Source organism: Carassius auratus, chromosome 15 (assembly GCF_003368295.1).
Source record: "Carassius auratus strain Wakin chromosome 15, ASM336829v1, whole genome shotgun sequence".
NCBI lineage: Eukaryota > Metazoa > Chordata > Actinopteri > Cypriniformes > Cyprinidae > Carassius > Carassius auratus.
This window is the reverse complement of record NC_039257.1, coordinates 995330-1016274: the sequence shown is the minus strand read 5'-3', so window position 1 is coordinate 1016274 and position 20945 is coordinate 995330. Positions and strand designations below refer to the sequence as shown.

General features: G+C 38.1%; 1 protein-coding gene and 1 long non-coding RNA gene across 4 annotated transcripts in view; one reads left to right on the top strand and one right to left on the bottom strand.

The window, feature by feature from the left end:
• The window catches only part of LOC113114651 (leucine-rich repeat and fibronectin type III domain-containing protein 1-like), a 680315-nt gene that overhangs the window by 458262 nt on the left and 201108 nt on the right, over window positions 1–20945 (top strand). The window lies entirely within an intron of this gene.
• On the bottom strand, window positions 1921–17689 carry LOC113114686 (uncharacterized). 2 transcript variants are annotated; one of them, XR_003293773.1, is made up of 6 exons: window positions 17599–17684; window positions 17236–17279; window positions 4568–4864; window positions 4189–4250; window positions 3683–3723; window positions 1921–3603 (listed from the first exon to the last, which is right to left on the bottom strand). It is a non-coding gene; the product is annotated as an uncharacterized LOC113114686 (long non-coding RNA). The 2 variants fall into 2 exon arrangements; XR_003293774.1 differs by lacking the exon at window positions 17236–17279 and having other exon boundaries at window positions 17599–17689.

The following is a 20945-nucleotide window of genomic DNA, read 5'->3' as shown; positions in this document are numbered from 1 at the left end:
TTATTTTTTTATCAGATTTTCTGTTCATTTTGTAATTAGGATGAAGAATCTGTTCTACATCTATTTTATCATTGCCCATTATTTTTATAGCTTTGTCTTCTGGGTAAATTTCACCTTCATAAACCCAGAACCATTCATTGCAAATCTAACTTTTGAACTTTTTCAACTGATATAAAGTTCTTTTTTAATTATTTTAAGAATATGTCAAATCCTTTGACCTCAAAGGCTTCTAAAAATTTTAACTTTCTTGAGTCTATTGTAAGATGCTCTAGAATAAAGCAAGAAAGACTGACAGAGATCAGGCCTAGTTTTGAGATGGCTGTCTTTGGAGTACTTGTACAAGGTGTGGTTATGTCCAAAAATTGTCAAGACGCATGTGCTTTTGCATGTCTTTTGGCTCGGAGAAGAATATTACTTGATTGGAAATCAAATAAACCACCTTTAGTTTCACTTTGGCTTAGTGATGTGATGCTGTTTTTGAAATTGGAGAAAATTAAATATTCTCTTAGAGGATCCACTAAACGTTTTTATTCAGTATGGACTCCAATGATTTCATATTTTGAAAAGGACGTAACTCTTCCCCCAAACTAAAACTAATACTGTTATTAAAAGGCCTGTGCAAATTGAAACGGATAACGCAATCCAACACAATGGGCTAACTGATGTCAACTATTTTCTCACTGTTTGTAATATAAGAACTTCGAAATACTTTTTCTATTTTTGATTTTATTTGTTTATTTTATTTTATTTTTATACATTTATATATTTTATTATTATTTATTTATTTTCTATGTTCAGTGGGTGGGTTGTGGGAAAGTAAAACATTTTAAAAATAGGGAACATTGTTAACCCTTTTCTGTATGTGATACATCACTTTGTTCTTCCTTCAATAAAAATATATATAAAAAAAAGAAAAAAAAAAGAAAGACTGACAGAGGAGGGCGGTCCTCACATCAGGTGAGGAAAAGAACCAATCACAGTCTCCAGGAGTTTGAGGCATGCTTTCAATCCAAAAACAACACATTTTTTCCCTATGGACAACATGAGAGGGAGGAAATGATTTTCATTTTGGACTGGAGGGAACTCTCCCTACAAGTATGCTACACTTTAGTAAGCTTTAATCATGCTGGGCTACAGAGAAATCGATGGATTAAGATATGGAAAGACATGCTGCACAATGACCACAAGTCTTGACAAGAGATTTGGAAAACGAACTGCCGTTTAGCTGTGGTTGCATAGTTTTAAAAAAAAGATTTTGTAAATAAACTTCATGCAAGATTGATCAAACGAGTGCTTTAGAAAAGGACTTTAAAATTGCATTTATAATAATGTGATGTTTACAGATTCAAGTCATGTTATTAATGCGTAATAATTACAATTAAAATTAAACGCAATCCAGCTTGAGTGTGGCAGATGGTACCAGGCTCCAGCAGGAGAAAACTGGTTTTTTATTTATTTATTTTCATCCCAAAAATCTGAATTCTGTTAAACAAGGAAAATGTAACTCTATCATCCAACTCTTATTATAAAACAACAAACCCACTACACAACATAACACACAACAAACCATTCAGAACGGCGGTCATTGTTTTTCCCATAAGATTGTAAAGAGCAGCAGGTCAGCCAACGTGATACCAACATTACGCTTGGACCTGCAGAATAAGTCCAGTTTCTTCATTGTCTCATCAAATCAAAAGGGGTTGAGTGAAAATGATTTAAGATGAATGTTGATGTGTGCCCTGTAACAAAATTTCCCCATGCTGACCTTGTTTCTGTGATCTAAAACTGCCACAGCAAACCTAGCAGCTGGTTATCAGTTTATCTGCATGGTTCTTAAAAAATAAAGACTTTAGATGACAGACCTACAACCCCAAACCCAGCTGTGTCGCTCTAAACAAAAAAACAGTCAGACAGTCAAAGTGTTGGGATAAATATGTGGTGCAAAATATTTATTTGATTAAAATATAACAAGGCATTGAAGAAATTATATATTAATTCTGCAAAAATGTCACTTAATTAAAGAATGAATATACTTTTATATAGATATCTTTATATAGGGTAGTGAATTACGTTGCACAATAAGCAGAAAGCACTTGTTAAAATCTAAAGCTACAATCTGCCTAACATCATAACAAGTGTTCAAGTTTCTGCACTCTGACAAGAAACAAAAGTGCGTTTAAAATACAATCGGATTATGAATAGAGATAAGTTTGAGATGAAGAATGAATAACGGAAAGTTTGGAAAGTTCACTGGCGTCTAAAGACTACAGTACATTCTCACTCTCAGTCCAAATCTGATTATTGCACGAAAAAAAATCTATTGCACCATGGAAGTGTTTGTAATACATCATCGTTCAAAATGACAATAACACAGCAGTGGATTACTATATCTTATTAGCAGTGGCAGAAAGGTACAGTAGAAAGCCTTCATTTCATTTATTTCCACTAGTGACTGGTGGATCTGACATAAAAAGTGCAAAAAAGGTATTGAGTTATCAGACTAGGGCTGGGCGATATGATCAAAATTAATCACAAACGTCTTCATATCAATCGATATCGATAATTATCACAATAAATATGAAATCTTTACTTCTTTCAAGTTTAAAGGCAGATTTTTGCTCCTAGATGAAAGTTTTCTAGAATGTTTTAGTGGTTTTGAACTGTGTGACTCGAGTGGCTTTAGTGGTTTTATGATCAGAACTAAATGACCAATGACTCGTATTAATTATTAATATTATCTATTCGTATTTTTGTGTGTCTCTTGGAGACTCTTAGCAGTAGTAGCTCAAGTTAAGATGCAGATGTTCATTTCTGTCCATTTTATGTTGATATTCATTGTTATTATTATGTTGCTTCCTTTCATGTAAAGCAATTTGAATTAACACTGTGTTTGAAATCGCCTTGCTTTGATTATCAAAAATAGTTACATCCGTAAAAATTGTAACAAACTCATTTTATACGGTCAAATGTATTTATTCTGACTGATTTGTGTTTATTAACCTTTGGTGCAAGTGCTATATTTTTTCATATTGTATTTTTTTTGTCTTATAATGAAGAAGTCTGTATTTAGTAGATTGTGAAAGAATGATTATCTGTTCCACACATACTGATAAATAAATGCTAAAAATATTTAAATGGGGGGAAGAAAACATCAGTGGTATCGGAGGCAAAGGTTGGATAGGTTTGCCTAATCTCACAGCGCTGTTTAGTGCTCACGAGACTGAGACTCGTAAACACACCAGATAAATTACTTTTGGCACTTACAGTAAACATTATATCGAGCATCTAGCAAACTCTTGTTATCATTGTCAAGTAAAATTATTTCACGACAATTATCCGTATCATTATCACCCAACCCTGCATAATACTGAGAAGGATTTTTAGAAATGGTATTTCAAATAATATAGGAATGTAGTTTACGTAGTATTATTTGATTTCAACTGGATATAGACAAAGTCAGATTTGGACCAAGAGTGTAAACAAATCTAAATAAAGTGTTAGGAGTAATACAGTACTTAACATTTTATGACACTTAGTAGCAAGTCAAGTACCCAGCAGATCTTCATTGTTTTCTCAGCAGCAGTTTCTGTTTGTGCACCACATCTGCAATTAAAAACAACATATTCTTTATGATAAACTCACGTGATGCAGCAAATTCACAAATCAGTGAAGAGCTTTATACCTGGAGACAGCAGGGGTTCATCAGGCTATTGCCCTACATTTCTGACAGTCAACACAAAAACACACAATTACAAGATGTCGTGCAAATCAAATCACGTTTTAAAAAATTTTCCTCGGCTGGGATCGTTTCGAGCCATTTGAAGCTGCAATGAAACTGCATTTTGGAAGTTCAAACTCATGGGCACCACAGAAGTCCATTATATGGAGATAATTCTTGAAATGTTTTTCTCAAAAAACAATTTCTTTGCAACTGAAGAAAGAAAGACATGAACATCTTGGATGACAAGGGGGTGATTACATTATCTGAACATTTTTGTTCTGGAAGTGAACTACTCCTTTAAAACAAACATATACATTAAAACGGTGAACTCGATGCAAAACCCACAAACTTTTTCCATGACAAAGATGTGTCAGTCATTCAGTATGTAGCATTAACAATGTTAAAAAGTTTTCATATTAATGAATTAGGCCTAGATTATAAATGTTGCCTTGTCTGTCTGTCCTTACCCCCAGGTACCCGTGGCCACCGTGATCAGTTCCCCCGGAGGTGGGGGGGTCCAGTTCTGGTTCTGTAAAATACAACATTCATGGGAGGAACAACATTTAAAAGCTCAGGAAAGACTCAGGTGGAGAAAGTAGGTTGCACCCTTATGTCTCTCATGGGATGAAGAGGATAAAGTACTGTGTAATTAAATTATGAATTTGATTTCTTATGAAAAAAGCCTAACAAAATGATTTGCAATGTTACAAATCTTTCTACTCAAGTAGGAATTACACCATAACTTTTTCTTACTAATGATGACTTTTTGAACACAATCATGGCCATTTACACTATTTTTCTCATGATTCCTGAACAATAGGGTAAACATTCTGAAAATATACTCACTTTTGACAACATATTTCCAAATAACATATCTTCTGGTAAAGACTTTTACTTTAACGATTTTGGAGCGGATTTCTTTAAGAATTAAGGAAACGTCTCCTCCTGTAAATTCCAGTGAAAATTCATCTTCTTTTAAGCGCCAACATCTTTTCCCACGGGTGTAGTAACACACAAACACATGTGGTTTTTCTCCTTCCAAACGAATCACTTCAGCCTTCTTCAGTTTAGTGAGGGGTATGATAACACATTTTCCACCAGTTTCCACCAATTTCGGTTCAGTAGAAAATACAGCATCTGCAACTGAAAAAGAAAGAAAGAAGAGACTTATGTTAGGGGTTAGAACACTGAAGCTCAATAACTTGTGAAAGAGATCTGAATTCACACTTTTCGGGTGTCTTTCAGTGTGCAAGCACTACACCAGTTCTTTTTCAAGGTTTTTTTGCGCTTAACTAATTTAAACATCAAGCACATCCCACGCTTTATTTCTAATTCAGATAGTTGAGGTCAAAAGTAGAGTTCGACTGATTGTGGACTTTGCAGATACTGATATTGACCACACTGGCCGATACCAATTACTTAACCAATACTTTTTAGATGCTGAACAAAAATTAAAATAGTGCTTTATTTAAAAAAAAAATCATACTAGTAGTAGTAATAATACAATTCTAAAAGTAAATGTTGAAATTACCACAAAATCTGTTTTATTTTTTCCAAATTCCGTTATTTCCGTTTGAATTTTTCTTGATTCTGTTTTTTTTTCCATTTTAATTTTTCTCCACACTGTTTTAACAGTTAAAGTTTATTAATCAAAAGCAAGTCTAATTAAAACCATGAAACGTATACATTTTCACATCAATTTAATAAACGTTTAACAAAGATGACATTTTTACGGCCCTATGAAATGTTTTTTTGTCTGATGGGGGGGGGGGTGCATTTGAGGTGTGGTGCCCCTGTGTTAATATGGCCCTGGGTACATACATGTAGGCATACGAGCAGTGAGCACTATATTCAAATGTCTCAATTCAAAATGTACATCAATTCATTGACAGCATCAATTCACGTTTGCCCAAAAATAATAATAAATCTATCAGGTTTTTGCCTTTAGCAGGACTGCTTCTTCCTTGATTTTGCAGAAGCAAATGTGTCAGCTACATCCCCAAAGTTCATTTATTTGACCAAGTCCTATTCAATGGTAAACAGGGAGAGTGCAGTCGATCGCTGTGTCATTGTCGTCCTGAGCTCATTCTTCACTCATTTAAAAAAAAACTTTCGATCCCTGGAACATTTTGAATTGTAGCTAAACGTCTAGCGTCCTTGTCTTTCGTTAACTTTCTTTTTGCAAAACCACTCAATTTTGACGTCTATTTTGATTCATTTTCTGTAGCCGTAAAAAAAAAATTACACATTTGCGCGTACTTGCTGTGGACCAACTCAACTCAAGGGGGGGACTGATGGTCTTGTAATCTTTTTTTTTTTTTTTATTCTGCCAGAGGCAGCCCAGGAAGCCCCGTTTTGTTTCTAAACCGGCCATTAGCAGCCAAGGGCGCCTGGCTGGCAAGAAGGAGCAGCGTTCCTGATGCTCGTGCCAGGGGGAAGAGAGCGCGGGACATGTTCGTCGGACCCGCGGCGAAAAGGGCGTGTTCCCACCCAGAGTTCGTCAAAGATGTAAATGTTGTGAGAATGAAACAGCTGTGTTCTGTTTCAATAAACATGCATTACATGCCTCAGCAAAAGAGCTTTCTTCCTCCCTCTACTATTACCCGCTACAAAGCGGAAGCTCAGGGAAACCCGAGGAGGTGACTATGTTTGTTCCCGTGCAAGAAGCCGCGAACGAGGCACCTGCCATTCATATAGCGGTCAATGCTTCCCCAGTGGCTGGCACGCCCGGCCGCAGCATGCATTAATACCCTCTGTATTGAGTTATCTCAGCGCGTGGGCGACGCTCCCCGCGGCATCTTATTGGGTGATCAACACGATAAAACGCGGCTATACGCTCCAGTTCGCTCGCAGACCACCCCGCTTCGGCGGTGTGATTATGACAGAAGTGTCAGAACAGAGCGCCCCGCTGCTACGAGCAGAAATATCCTCTCTCCTGGCCAAACAAGCAGTAGAGATAGTGCCCGTGGAACGGAGAAATTCCGGTTTCTACAGCCGTTATTTTCTAGTTCCAAAAAAGGACGGAGGTATGCGCCCCATCTTAGACCTGAGATTACTGAACAAAGCGCTCGCGAAACGCACGTTCAAGATGATAACTGTGAAGCAGATCCTCGCGCACATTCAGGCCAACGATTCCTTCATTGCAGTGGATCTAAAGGATGCTTACTTCCACATCCAGATAGCCCCACATCACATCTGACAGGTTTGGGGCTGTCTGTGAACATTCAGAAGAGCACACTGCAGCCGCGCCAATATATCACATTCCTGGGTATGATACTGGACTCGCGCTCTATGACCGCGAAGCTGTCAGAGCCGAGAATCCAGTCGATTCAAAATACACTAGCCCTCTTCGTTCAAGGCAGAGCTATCCCCTTAAGAACGTTTCAGAGGTTGCTCGGTCTGATGGCGGCCGCAGCCTCCGTCTGCAGACTGGGCTTGTTACACATGAGACCGCTTCAACACTGGTTACAGAGCCGAGTGAAGCCGCGGGCGTGGAGAGCGGGAACGGAACGCCTTATCATAACGCGTTCATGTCTCGAGACTCTGGCGCCTTGGTTCGGCACGACCATATTCGAGCAGGGTGCTGCTATGGGCAGAGTGGTCAGACGTGTAGTGGTCACTACGGATGCTTCACTATCAGGCTGGGGAGCCCTATGCGATGGCAGACCAGCATTCGGTACGTGGACAGGGGACCAGACGCGCTGGCATATAAACTGCTTGGAGATGGAAGCGGTTCATCTAACGCTGCAGAGTTTCCTTCCGTTTGTGAAACACCGTCATGTTCTCATCAGAACGGACAACACGGCGGTGGTGGCGTACATCAATCGCCAGGGAGGTTTGCATTCGCGATCCCTGCAGGGATTAGCGAGACAGCTGCTGTTATGGACGGACAGGGTACTTCTGTAGATTCGAGCAGTGCACGTACCGGGCAGTTTGAATTGCGGCGCGGACATGCTGTCCAGGGACGGCATTGTACACGGAGAATGGAGGCTCCATCCGCAAACGATAAATATGATCTGGAATCTGTTTGGCAAAGCGGAGATCGACCTCTTTGCGTCGCAAGAGAACGCCCACTGCCCTCTGTACTTCTCGCTGACAGCATCCCCCCTGGGGGGAGACGCGCTGTCGAGCCGCTGGCCAAAGGGACGGAAGTATGGTTTTCCCCCAGTCAAGTTAATGCTGCTGGTGCTGCAGAAGATCAGTGAGGAGAGATGTGTGTTGATCCTGGTAGCACCCAAATGGCCCAACCAGCCGTGGTTCCCGGAACTGGTGAACATGTCGCGGCTTCCCCCGTGGCGGATCCCGCCGAGAAGGGACCTCTGATCCCAGGCGAGGGGCACCATATGGCACCCCAACCCAGAGCTTTGGGATCTGCATGTGTGGCAGATCAGCGTGGAGTATATCAGCGAGTGCTGCAGACAATAGCAGAGGCTAGAGCCCCTTCGACGAGGCGTTTATACACTCTGAAGTGGAAAGTATTTGCTAACTGGTGTGTTGACAAAAATGAGGACCCCAGGAGTTGCGAAATCTCCATTATTCTGACCTTCCTACAGGAACGTCTGGATGCTGGCAGTACCCCATCTACAGTGAAAGTCTACGTGGCCGCTATCACCGTTTTTCGTGACTTGCTAGACGGCCATTCAGTGGGGAGGCACCCCCTGATAACGAGCTTTCTTCGGGGAGCTAGGCGGCTTAATCCACCCCGCCTTCGTCAGATGCCGGTCTGGGACCTGTCATTAGTGCTTAGTGCGCTGTCCAACCCACCTTTTGAACCAGCCGAGTTTAGCGACCTTAAAGTGCTCTCATTTAAGACGGCGCTACTGCTCGCGCTAGCTTGCGGGAAGCGAGTGGGAAACTTGCATGCCCTGTCAGTGAACAGCGCGTGTATGCAGTTTGGACCGGACGATTGTATGGTCAGACTTTTACCCAAACGCGGCTATTCGCCTAAAGTGCTCTCAACGCCGTTCAGAGCTCAGATAGTTACAATTCAAGCATTTTGCCCCGAGGAGGACAGTAATTCAGTGTCTCAGAAGTGCGCTTTGTGCCCCGTGCGTGCCCTGCGTGCATATGTGAACAGAACTAGCCAGTTTCGAACTTCAGAGCAGCTTTTCGTCTGCTACGCGGGTGCCAAGAAGGGCAGCGCGCTGTCGAAGCAGAGGCTATCACACTGGATAGTGGAGGCTGTGCGACTAGCTTATGCTTCCTGGGGAACCGCCTGTCCAATCGGGGTGCACGCCCACTCCACAAGGAGTTTGGCGTCGTCATGGGGTTGGGCGAAAGGCATGTCTATTCAGGACATTTGTTTCGCAGCGGGCTGGTCGTCTCGCAACACGTTTGCGAGATTCTATAATCTGGACATTCCCTCGTTCGCATCACATGTGCTGTCAGTGCAGGAGGAGGGAGGTGAGCAGTCATTGGTCTAAGCTATGGGCACGCCCTGCCTAGCGCGTGCACTAGCCGTGGTTTCTACCAGGTCAGCATCAATTATTGTTGTAATAGCTGCAGTTGAGGTATTCATTCACTATCTAATGTGGTCCCTTTATTATGCCCGCATTATAAGCCGGCAGTGTATTCCCAAGCACCAACATATTGCTGCATTTTCCCCATATCACACCAGTGTTGCTTATCTGGGTGCACTGGATTACGATGGTGTAAGAGCTGATTTGGCTCTGTGCCAAGAGGTGTTTCAACCAGGTCCGGTACCCGACCTAGAGCTAACACGCTGTAAGAACTAGTGCTTATGCTCTTCTGTGGCTCGATGCGAGCTGGGCCGGACAGTATTTCCCACATGCGCGGGGGTTTTATTGTTCCCCATACGTAATGTCGAGAGACCGACTCGATAAGGGAACGTCCCCGGTTACTCACGTAACCTTAGTTCCCTGAGAGGAGGGAACGAGACATTACGTAACCTGCCGTGTGGAAAAACCTTCCAGCCTCATTACTCTCGTTAAATGGAAGATTCTGAGAGTTTTGGCGCCCACCGTCACCTATATTGATGGCTGTCAGCCAATCAGGTGAGGGCGAGGGCGCCATTGGCTATTTGCAAGCAAAAGAGTTATTCAATCAGACTTCATAATTTCGAGGAAATGGATTTCCCCATACGTAATGTCTCGTTCCCTCCTCTCAGGGAACTACGGTTACGTGAGTAACCGGGGACATTTTTAACGCAGCAGTAACTTCCAGGCATGGTAAACAGTGCAGAATTGCGAGAACCTCCTCTACTACCGAGTTAACAATACATGTAAACAATCCTGTTTCGCCGCCGGTATTACGGTTTAACTGGTTACCGTGTTATCTGGTGACCAACTTCCCGTTTAGGTCTCCGCTGCAGATGTGCTGGAACAACGGCAGCAGATTCGCCGATTCTGAAAGCACAAACTGACGTGATATTAAGTGTCTAATAAACGCAGACTTGCTCATTGCATGATTTTGATATTCTTGCAGAGATAACAAGTTATAGGTATGATCGCCCGTAGCGGCTGAAGTAAGTAGGATAAACAAAAAAATAAAATAAATCTGTGTTGGCACGGGTTTCGAACACGCGCTAAAGACGACGCGCCGCGAGACGACACTCACGAACCACCGATCTTCACATAAGCAGCTCCAGATCTCTGGATTCATACCAGGACTCTCGGCGTCACATCGTGAAACAGGCTGAATCAAGGAACTGTGACCGTGTTAACTTGTGACCTCTGTTTGCAAGCCAAAATCAAATTTTACTGTTGCTATAAGTTAACAATTCCAGCCAAAGCGCTTCTAATGCTGCTAAATGATTTGATACGATCTGAAAATTACTCATCGTCAAAAATTACGAATCCCATTAATGTAAACATGCATAACAACAGCCCAAAGTTTAAGTACCTTAGTTCCATTGGTTCATTGGCAAAACACATTCTTACAGAATGGTATGGAGGCGTCTAACGGTAAGTTCATTTTTATTATACATTTTACATAATTGCTTGTCTGTTATAATCAACTAACGTTAACCCTCACGTAACTTAAACGCACATATATTTTTGTTTCGTGCTTAAAGCTGCACTTTGTAACTTTATGTTCAGATTACATAATTTATGAGAGTAAACCTCATATACCCATTTTCCAGATCGTGTTTTTGACTTGTCCTTATCACTTTAGTACACCTATAAGTGTTTATATATGGACTGTTTTAAAGCTGCGGAGTAACCCAGTACCTGCGTGACTTGTCATAGAAATGTCTGTGTGCGCGCATTCAGTGTGATCTCCCTCACTGTGCCAGTGACTGTGTGTTTGATAAAGCCAGGATATTAACATAAAACTGTGATTTATAATGACTGGAACATCCCATTGATTAGACCGTTTGAAAGCACACCTTTCAGCCAACCACTAGAGCATATTCTGCTTCTGTAGACCAACTCATAGGTGAATTTAACAAATAATCATGATGGACTCAATTTCATGATGAACTTCACACAGTTAATTGAACTGAATCATTGTTATTAACAGTTAACAAATTAAAACAATTTGTATTTTCTTTTACTTTATTTAATAGGTTGGAACAAACATGGAATTCTTTAACCGAGCAGAGTCCACAAAACCCATGACAGCAGATCTCTCAGGCATTGATCATAATTAAAGGACAGGTAAGGATATTCTGGACTATTTTCAAAAGGAATTGCAAATTGTATATTTAATTGCATTTTTCAACATGTGGACGCATACATTGTAACATAGTCCAAACGCAATTGAAAAGCATTTGTATTTCAGATGCCTTACACAGAAAGCTGTCAATTTGTGTCAAGGGTGGGACTATACTATGGGGCATGTTTGTATTGGGAAATATTTTGTAGTTTTTACCCCAAATCTCTCACTGTTTGCACTCTGATGCACATCAGCAAAACAACATTGCAGTTCTACTCTGATTGACCTATTTGCATCTTACCCTATATTTTATTCATCAGGTGAAAAGCATTTTGCACAATTGTCTTTGAGTGACGTCACCTCCCAATACAAACACACTCCATAGTATGGTCCCACCTCCGGCAAAAATTGACAGCTTTCAATGTGAGGCATTGGAAATTCAGATGCTAAAGTAATTGCGATTTCATTTGAGTTTTGGCAGGTAACATGTGCGACACAGTGAAAAAACAGACATGGAAATTCATAAAACCTCATGTACTTGTTCTTATGATGCATCTATGCTAACATTCTGTCTGTTTCTCTCTTATTCAGAGGGTCACTGCAGTCACCCGGATCCAGTACGTATCCAGACCAGATGGTGGATCAGCACCTAGAAAGGACCTCTACTGCCCTGAAAGACAGCGGAGACCAGGACAACTAGAGCCCAGATACAGATCCCCTGTAAAGACCTTGTCTCAGAGGAGCACCAGGACAAGACCACAGGAAACAGATGATTCTTCTGCACAATCGGACTTTGCTGCAGTCTGGAATTAAACTGAGTGTTTACTGTTGTCCCTTTGCATTATTACACACTATTTTCCTATTTAATATTGTAAAGCTGCTATGATGCAGTATTTGTTTAATATGACAGGCTTATTACTCATAATACATGGAAAATACAGCTGCAAACGAACTTTGCTTTTCCATTTGAAATTTCCTGTGCATTCATGAAAACTGAAAAGGTAATTTTTGTTCAGTGTTTTTGAAACAGTGTTTTTGTTCAAGATTTGCAATTGTGTTTGGATTATGTCACAATGTGTCACATGTGGAAAACGCAATTGAAAATATAATTTGCAATTCCTTTTGAAAATTATCCTTCCGTTGACAGGCTCTATAGCAGAGTACACTGCTCTCAGGTGTAGATCTTTGCTTCAAGTCTTAAGTGTTTGACAATAGTACACCCAAAAAATGTAAAATTTTCATTAATTATTCACCCTGGTCTGAAAGCTCTCGAATTTCATCGAAAATATCTTAACTTGTGTTCTGAAGATGAACGAAGGTCTTACGGGTTTGAAAAGACATGATTATAATTTATAATATACATTTTAGTACATCTTTAAATGATTTTACATTTAAATTAAAAAAATGTGAATTGTCAATGTCATTTCACTGTGTATTTAAATAGCTAAACATGTCAAAATGTAATAGTCAAACAGCTAGACACAGGTCATTCAGAAATAATTTTATTATTTATTGCAACTGTATTTGTTTTTTTGGGGGGGATTTCCTGAAAACAAAACAAAAAGGGAAAATTGCATGTTGTTTGTCATTGGTACAAATTTGTGAATGTCAGATGCCATTAAAATTATTTTTTACCAGTCTAAATAACCTGTATTCATAATTATTTATTAATCCATGATTGCTTTGTTAAGCAAAAGTGAAATTCTGAGAATAACACAGCAAGAATAACCCAGAACCAAAAAAATGCAAACACACAAATGGTAAAAATGACTCGATAACTTGGGTTTTCTCAATAACCCAGCATGCTAGTTTACTTTAACCCAGCATGTGTTCTGTCCAATATTTACCCAGCACTGGGTTGCCAATTGGGTTATTTTTAACCCAGCCATTTTTAGTGTATTAGCGAACAATGAAGCCTACGTTTTAAGTAAGTTAACATTAACGTTACATATTTTCTAACTGAATCATAACATAATTGTTTTCACATGTACTTTTAAATGTGTAAACAATTATGTTATGATTCAGTTAGCCTAACGTTAATTGTCTAAGATGCAGTTTTTAAAGATTAAAAGTTTTAAAATGAGTGTGGGGCGATCAGCATCACAAGTGTTGGCTAAGGCGTTAGCTTCAGAACGAATAGGCTACCTAGTTACGTAACTTGTTGCTCAAAAATATGTAACGTTAATGTTAACTTACTTAACAAAACGTAGGCTTCATCGTTCGCAAATATATACATCGATGGTAATTGATTTAACTATGATCTGCGCAGCATTTTATACGTGCAGAGACATTTTATGACTCATTTAAAACTCATTCTAATTCATTCCCACTCTTCTTCGGTGGTAACTTAACCCAACTCCGTGCTTCCTGATGAGAGCTGTCAATCAAGGTACAAGGATGTCCCTGTGTGAAAGTGACCAATCATAAGAGGGCCAGTGCCCTCCTTGGTTTCCGCCCCCAAATTGTCAAAAGTCATGTAGACTCGAGCGAGCAGGATTCCACTGTACAAGCAGAGTTAACCTATGAGAGTATGCCAGGCGTTCGCTCGCAGCTACATGTACACCTCTCGGTTGTTGAATTTGTGCGCGAGTACTTTTATCATGCCAGCTGAAGGTTCATTTTTGCGCTTGTGAAATAACAATGTGCTCGTGAGCATGTCTTACACGCTCATAACTTTTGACAAAAAAATAACGCCATATGTCCCCTTCAAAACTTACTCGTCAGAAATGTTATGGGGGTGAAAACTTTTGGAATTTGAAGATCAAGGTAAATTGTACTTAATTTGTGTACCGGGAAACATACAAGTATCTTCTGTTGCTTAAGAAGGGCAGAACTAAATGGAAAACAATTATATTTCAACAAAATAAGAAAAATTTGGCCATCTTCATTGTGTTCAAAAGTTTTCGACCCCCAGCTCTTAATGCATCTTGTTTCCTTCTGGAGCATCAGTGAATGTTTGAATCTTTTTAAATAGTTGTGTTTGAGTCCCTCAAATGTCCTCAGTGTGATAAGGTGCATCTCAAAATCATACAGTCACTGCTGGAAAGGGTTCAAATATGCAAAGATGCTGGAAAACTGAAGAATCTGCAGGACCTTAAAGATTTTTCTGAAGAACGCTGCTCAGTTTAACTGTTCAGAACAAACAAGGGACTCATGCACCATCACAAAACAGAAAGACAGTCGAGGATCATCAGGTAACAGAACACAGTATATATAACTTTTGAGTGGGGTTATTTTAATAATTTCAGCAATTTTTTTGTCTTGTGGACTAAATGTTAATATCTTTTATGTACAATATCTTACTCAGGACAGTACTAAATAAAAAATAACATGCATTTAGTATGATCTCTCTTATTTTTTGAAAATTACTCATATTTTCACAGATTCTGCAAGGGGTGCCCAAACTTTCGATCCCCACTGTAAATGCATAAAAACTATCTTGTACTATTATGATCATTATTATTATCAATATCATTATTATTATTATCATTACTATTACTATCATCATTATCATAGATTTTGGACTTTTATCATAGACCTTTCAGTGTCCCACATTATCACTAAAGAAAAATGAAATGTTGGGTTTAATTAAAAATATTATGTCAACAGGTTCCACACAATTTGTTTAACTAATCTCAACAAACAATAATTTAGTTCATTTTACAAAAGATGTTAAAGTATACTAAATTAACAAACCTTAGTAGAATCAACAAACAATAATTCAGTTCATTGTACATGAAAGTTATAATTGATGATGTCAAAGAAAAATTAATGATTCCACTTCAGAAACACTGACCCCTTCAATAAGGATTTAATAAGACTATATCACCGAATCCATAAACTAAAGTGCAGTCATCCAATACCATATCTCTTCTCAATTAAGGTTCATCAAACAGATCACAAACACACGTTTGAAATGCAATGTTACATTTCCCACAACTTATTTGTGTGATTTGTTCTAAATTGCATTAGAACAAGTTCATTAACTCAACTGTGATCTGTTATTACTCAGGTACCTATCTAATGGTGCTACACTTCTGCAAGAGGGTGACAGAACAACAATTACCCATAATACACTGCAAAATCCTCAGCCAATGAGATTCAAGTCTGTATTGGTTTTATTAATCTGTTACTTTTATGCAACAGTTATGTTGGCTGAACAAATCATTTTTAAGTAAAGGTGACAATACACACTTTTTTGTTGAATGAACTAGACTAAATTAAGTTCACATTGTTAAAGTAAATTGGCAAAAGTGAAAGTAAATTTTTTTGAGTGTAGGAAGCACCAGATTGTTTTTAGACAACTTGCACTAAGAGCACTAATATGTCTATAATTTCTTTTATGAATGTGTTACCTGCATTTTCTCTTTTTATTTTGTTAGGAGACGTCCTGGGTTTTTTAAAATGGTATTGTGTTTGAATTTAATGTTTTGGCTACAAATCGCAGATATTGCAGACTGCTCAGCCCTGCCTCTCCACCGTGTACTTCGTCCATGTCAGCTGGGGGCGCCAAAATTTCCCGCCTTCCTGTTTATATACCCCAGTTGAATATGCATAAGGCACGATTAGCATAATGATATGTCACCGATTACAGAGCTCTGTAATGCAATTGTTACTAGTAAGAATTGCTATTGTAGAGCTCTGTAATTCAATTTGAACTAGTAAGATTGCAATTACAGAGCTCTCTAATTCTAATTGTTACTAGTAAGAACTGAATTATGGAGCTCTGTAACTTAATTCTTACTAGTAACAATTCAATTAGAGAGCTCTGCAATTGAATTCTTACTAGTAATAATTTGATTATAGAGCTCTATAAATGAATTACAGAGCTCTCTAATTGAATTGTTACTAGTAACAATTATGATTAGAGAGCTCTGTAATTCAATTGTTACTAGTAACAATTACGATTAGAGAGCTCTCTAATTCAATTGTTACTAGTAACAATTGAATTAGAGAGCTCTGTAATTCAATTAGAGAGCTCTGCAATTACACATATCTTTAATGTGTATTTTTACTAGTAATAAATCAATTGAAGAGCTCTGTAATTCAATTGTTACTAGTAAGAATTCAATTAGAGAGCTCTATAATTGTAATTGTTACTAGTAAGAATTCAATTAGAGAGCTCTATAATGGTAATTGTTACTAGTAATAATTCAATTAGAGAGCTCTATAATTGTAATTGTTACTAGTAAGAATTCAATTAGAGAGCTCTATAATTGTAATTGTTACTAGTAAGAATTCAATTAGAGAGCTCTATAATCATAATTGTTACTAGTAACAATTCAATTAGAGAGCTCTATAATTGTAATTGTTACTAGTAACAATTCAATTAGAGAGCTCTATAATCCGAATTGTTACTAGTAACAATTGAATTGCAGAGCTCTATAATTAAAAATGAATGGAAGTCAATGGAGACATATGACTAGTAATAAATGAATTGTAGAGCTCTCTAATTGGAATTGTTACTAGTAACAATTGAATTAGAGAGCTCTATAATCATAATTGTTACTAGTAAAAATTCAATTAGAGAGCTCTATAATTGTAATTGTTACTAGTAAAAATATAATTACGACGAGTAACGCTGGGACGTTTTTATGCTGAAAGGGCCTCCCATAGTATCTCCGTGTTTATTACAGAGGGGGGAGGGTCTGATTTGTGCATCTGGGCGTCACAGAGATCACGCGCTCTGTATGCGTGCATTGCATTCATTCAGAATGATTGCCTTAGTATTATTACACAATAAATACTAAATGGCTAGTATAGCAAAACCAAGTTAATGTGTGGTTCCTTTAGTTTAACTTGTTTTCCTTTTTTTTTTTTTTTTTTTTTTTTTAATGTTTTAAATGTAATTAAAACATTATGTAACTGAGTACATAAATGAACGTGAGTAATCTTACCTGATGCTGATATTACAATGGCCGGTATTAACAGTTTACGCGATCTTGCAAAAAATACACAAGGAAACGCGTTGTGAAATAAAATATCACCGGCAATCACAGACATTCGCATTCGGACGGGATTAGTTTTCTCAGAGGATCACTGAGTTTGCTGAAAAACAGTAGGTAATTTGCTCTGGAATTATCACAGAGGTTGTGTGAGAAAAACACAGACGTGGCAGATTCGGATGAGATTAAAATCACCAAGTACGTCTGTGAAACGCAGATTTCTCTAACCACCCCCTGTAAAACTAGTCCCGTCCGAATAGGGCTTTAGTAACCAAAATATGCACATGTAACTCTAATAACTCAAATAACTCTCACAGGATATCAGTAAAAAGCAATGGAATCTCATCGTCAGTTCAGTTCCAACAAAAACAGTATGACCAGGTGAATGTCGCGTGGCAAAAGTTTTCTTCTTCTTCTTGCTTTTTTACGGCGGATCGCAGACAAATATGTGCATTACCGCCACCTATCTTGAAATGGACCATTGACACTTCCTATACTATAACCTCTCAACCAACATAAATTCTCCTTATTTACCCGCACAGAGGCTTCATAGAGTTTCATCCGGCGCTGCGTGTTCAGCTCCTCCGTCCACTCTCAGCCCCCGTGACAGAAAAAAAAAAACAAGAAAAAAAAATACACCTCATTTAAATACGCTCGTTTAACCCAGTATTTCCCAAATATTCTACCATTAAATTTATTATACTCTTATCTGACTTTAATAAATTTTTAATTGTAAACTTAACTCCTATATTATTTATTTCCTTCTTCAACTCTTTCCTTTCTACATTATATCTCCTGCAGTCCATTACTACATGCTCAACTGTTTCACTAACTCCACATGCCTCACATAAACCTGTTGGACTCTTACCTATTAAATGCAATGTACTATTCAATCTTGTATGCCCCAATCTTAATCTTGTAATCATATTCTCCTCATATCTACTCCTACCTGATATTCTTCCTTTACCCACTATTGACTGTATTTGATGCATATGTCTACCTTTTATTTCATTATCCCAATATTGCTGTCATATTTTCAGAATATTCTTTTTAATAATTGACTTAATTTCTGACCTACTAAATAAAATCTGTGTATCTACTATTTCTCGTTCTATTGCCTTTTTTGCTAATGCATCAGCCTCCTCATTACCTCTCAACCCAATATGAGCTGGAACCCACAAAAACTGTACCTCTAAACTAGCTTGTAATCTTTATTTGACCCTCTAACTTTAGCACTCACAATTCTAAAAAAAATCTAACTACCTTTCTAATCTTTTTGTATTCTATTTTCTTTTCATTTATTATGCAATTTTATATATGTGTGTCTGTATGTGTGTGTGTGTGTGTGTGTGTGTGTAAAGACCTCTAACACTAGCTTGCTCTATTCTTTTTTTAATTCTGTCTGTTTTCTTTTCATTTATTATATTATTTAAAATCCCGTGCTACGTGTGCTGTGTTAACCTTGCAGAGACTTGTTATAGCACTTATATATCATTGCTCTTTTAGTTGTTTTTGATTGCTTCCACTGTCTTCATTTGTAAGTCACTTTGGATAAAAGCGTCTGCTAAATGAATAAATGTAAATATGTAATATGCAATGGTAGGCTAAATATCACTTTAGATTTCCAAACATTAATTTGGCCATTAATTGTAATAATCCAGTGAGATTTCTGTCTGACAGCAGGCAGTGCTCCACACATAGATATGATCTGATCATCATTAGTCTGTCTGGAATGACATACAAACTGAGAGAGAATAAATCCAGAGGAACTGTGACAACAAGATGCTTCAAGAAACCTACTGTTAAATTCAATAACATGTGTCCTGATTTACATATGAGTGTAAAACCTGAATTGAAATGTTCATATAGAAATCAGAAACAAAACACACCTTTAGAAGTTGAAATAGAAGACTTTATTGATTTTAAAATACTTTATAACTTTGAATGTCATTCTGGTTCAGAACACCTGCAGTATCTTCCTCTAGGGGGCAGTAATACCGGAGACTCAATGGAAGGCTGCACAAGCGATTTTTGAAAGTCAATAGCATGAATTCTCCATCGCTTTTGACAATGAAAACTACTGTACAATATTCTATAAGAAATATGTAACAAGACACAGTCTTTGTAGCTGAGATAGAAGACTTTATTTATTTGAAACTAAATTATGTATTGGTTTCATTTTCAATAGTATGAGTTCTATTATAGTTATTTGGCTGAAACCACCATCAAAATGTTCTTCTGGGAACCAGTAACAAGACACACCCTTTAGATTTGAGAAGGAACACTGCATGCATTTTACATGAATTTATTAACAGATCTAATTGTAGTTCAATAGCATGTATCCTGAATTACAAATGTGAGTAAAACCTGTATGAAAGTGATCGTTTAAGCCCAGGTATCAAGACACACCCTTTGAAGTTGAGATGGAAAATTGAATACATTTTAAATGAATTTCTTAAAATATTTTGAATCTCAAACTGAATTAAAACATCTTCCTCTAGGGGGCAGTAACACTGGAGACTTTTTGAAAGCTTTTAAAATTAGATTTTTGAAAGTCAATAGTGTGACTTCTGCATCACTTTTGACAATGAAAACTACTGCAAAATGTTCTATAAGAAATCTGTAACAAGACACAGCCTTTGAAGCTAAAATAGAAGACTATATTTATTTGAAACTAAATTATGTATTGGTTTCATTTTCAATAGTATGAGTTCTATTATAGTTCTGTGGCTAAAACCACCATCAAAATGTTTGTCTAATCTGTCAGCAACTGTGGTGTTCTGCATCACCATGTCACACTCGGGTCATATAATACCCAGCTTCTTCTAAGATTTATTGCAAATCTAAGAGATAATTTATTTGAGCAGCAGGTTCAAGAGCTAAATGAGAATCCCATTCCCACCTATGTGATAGTGTGGGACAATGTCAGTTTTCACCGAGCTGCTCAGGTAAGGGAATGGTTTAACATAAAAGGGCAGTTTATGAACCTGTACCTCCCTCCATACTCGCCTTTCCTGAATCCGATTGAGGAGTTTTTCTCCTCTTGGAGATGGAAAGTTTATGGTAGACAACCCTACACAAGAGTAAATCTGCTGCAAGCCATGGATTTAGCCTGTGGTGATATAGGTGAGGAATCATGTCAGGGATACAGCACACAAGAGGCTTCTTCCCCCGTTGCCTCAGGAGGGACAATATTGCTTGTGACGTTGATGAAGTGCTCTGGCCTGACCCAGCCCAAAGACAAGAAGCACATTGATCATCACATGTTTACTCCTTTGATTTTATATTACAGTACATTGTAGGCTCTATACTGTACAATAAACAAATTTTTTGGCCCTGAACATTGTGCTTTCCATTTGTGAACAGTACTGACTGATCTATAGCTTTGGATGGTTGCAGGTTCAAAGAACAATAATTGCAATATCACAGAGACCAAGGACAAGTTTATGAGATGCAGGGTACAGTACTGTAAAAATAGGGATAGAAGGAGAAAAAAAACAAGCAAAGAGCAAAGCAGAGTAGTCATTTTTGATATATTTTTAGCTACTATGATACAATGTGTTTTCATTCATCAAAAGACAAATGACAGAAAAATATGAACTTTGTTTTGAGATTAAAAATGTATTTCTCCCTGAGAATTCAATTCAATTCAAGTTTATTTG